The following is a 2,133-nucleotide window of genomic DNA, read 5'->3' on the forward strand; positions in this document are numbered from 1 at the left end:
TCAGGTGGCACTGATTCAGTTACATTAGCGATTTCAGGGATAGTAGTTTCCCAGATTCCTTTTCATTGCTGAGAGATAATTTTAGCTATCCTGGGTTTTGTTATTCAGATAGATTTACAAATTGTTCTGTCTAACTCTAGTATTGGTTGATTTTGATGGGTTATTGAATCTGTAGATAAACTTTTTGGTCAAAATGGCCATTTTTGCTATATTAATCCTGCAATCCATGAGCATGGGAGATCTTTCCATTTTCTGGGATCTTCTTCAATTTCTTTCTTCAGTAGTCTTGAAGTTCTTATTGTACAGAACTTTTTACTTGTTTTAAAGTCACACCCAGGTATTCTATATTAATTGGGTGACTATTATGAAGGTTGTTTCCCTAATTTCTTCCTCAGCTTTGTTTCTCTTTTTGTGTAGAGGAACAATACTGATTTATTTGATTTTTTTTACCCATTTGTTTATTTTTTTGTTTTTTTTTATCAGCTTTAGCATTTCTTATATAACATTTGGGAATCCTTAAATAACATCATATCATCTCAAATAGTGATATTTTGATTCTTCCTTTCCAATTTGTAATTCACTTGATCTCCCCAGTCTGATTGTTCACTGGGACTTTGGTACTATGTTGAATAAGTAGGGAGAGGCTTCCCCTTCTCTAGTCCCTCATTTTAGGGATTCATTGCTACTGATGGTCAGAGTTTCTCAGTCCATTTAATCTTTATATTTGCTTGGTCTAGTTTGCTGCACAAGGCTTTTTACATATGTGGTTTAGATGGTAGGCTCTTTACTGTTCTTTTCTGGACTTTTCAACAGGGTGTTGAATTTCAGTTCAAATGGTTTGCTGCTGGCATTCCTGATCATTTGGTTTATCTTTCAGTTTGTTTCTCTGGTGGATTACATTGCGGGTTTTCCATATTTAAACCATTTGCTGCATCATCCTGGGATCTTGTTTTCTTGGATGGATGATTGCTATGTGCCACTTGGATTTGGTTTGCCTTCTGTGAATTTTATTGAATATTTCTCTATTTCCTGCCAAAGGTATGTAATCTTTTTAAAGACACTGTAATAGCACAAGTATTCAATTTTGATCATCCGTTTGAATACCTTTCATTTTCCATTATATTATGCTGAATTAAAGCAATTAGATAGAATAGTATTTTATTCATGTTTTTTTTTAGATTTTATAACTCAGGGATGATATTTTTACAAAGGTCTTTAACTGTCCTAAAATTTTCATAAAGTCATTTTTTTGATATATAATATTTTCATTGAATGTAAATGTGTTGTTTTCTATATCCATTAAAATTGTTAAATGGCATCTAAATTCTATCAATTGTTCTTGCTTTATGAATAACTTTATGATGTCTTTTATATGTTGGGCCTATGATAAATATACCTTTAATAAAACATCCTCAGGGCAGTTCACACATGGACACAACAGGGACAACACCAGAATGGTTGTAATCTTAAAATCCCACCAACAATGGAGGAGCTTTCCATTGTCTCCATTTCATTGCACACACATCTTACTCACCAAATTTGCTTTCATTTCCCCTAAATTTTCTAAAAGATGTCAGAGAAATTTTTGGAATAAAATGTTTCTCAGTCTATTCGGCATTCCTGGACAGCTTTGTTTATAAACAAATTTATTAATCCCATTTTTAAACATGTTAATTGTCTCCCCAGGGGTCTATGTTCTTAAAAAGTTCTTCAAGTTGTATAAATTTTGCAGTGGAAATAAGGCCTCTAAAATCTGTTGGGGATTATTAATTTTTTCCCAATCTGTTGGTTTAATAAATTTAGTCCTAACAAATTGTCCTTTGCCCTATCAAATTTGCAGTTTTCACAAATCCCATTTGTTCATTCTTGATCTTAACATCTTGCCATTGGTGTTTGCTCTAGGAAATTTTTCTGTTCTGTATATTTCCAGATGCTTCCCTAGTTTTCCAAATATATCAGTTTGGTATCTGTTCTCATATATAAAATCCTTTATTCAAAATACAAGACTTAAAATTGCTTTGTACAGGGGTGAAAGCAATGGATAAAATATTCTACAAAATGTTGACCTTAAATAGCAACAGAGAATTCCATTTATGATATCATCTCTGCATAGACATGTACTTTTAAAAAATA

This window comes from Rattus rattus, chromosome X (assembly GCF_011064425.1).
Source record: "Rattus rattus isolate New Zealand chromosome X, Rrattus_CSIRO_v1, whole genome shotgun sequence".
NCBI classification, from domain to species: Eukaryota; Metazoa; Chordata; class Mammalia; order Rodentia; family Muridae; genus Rattus; species Rattus rattus.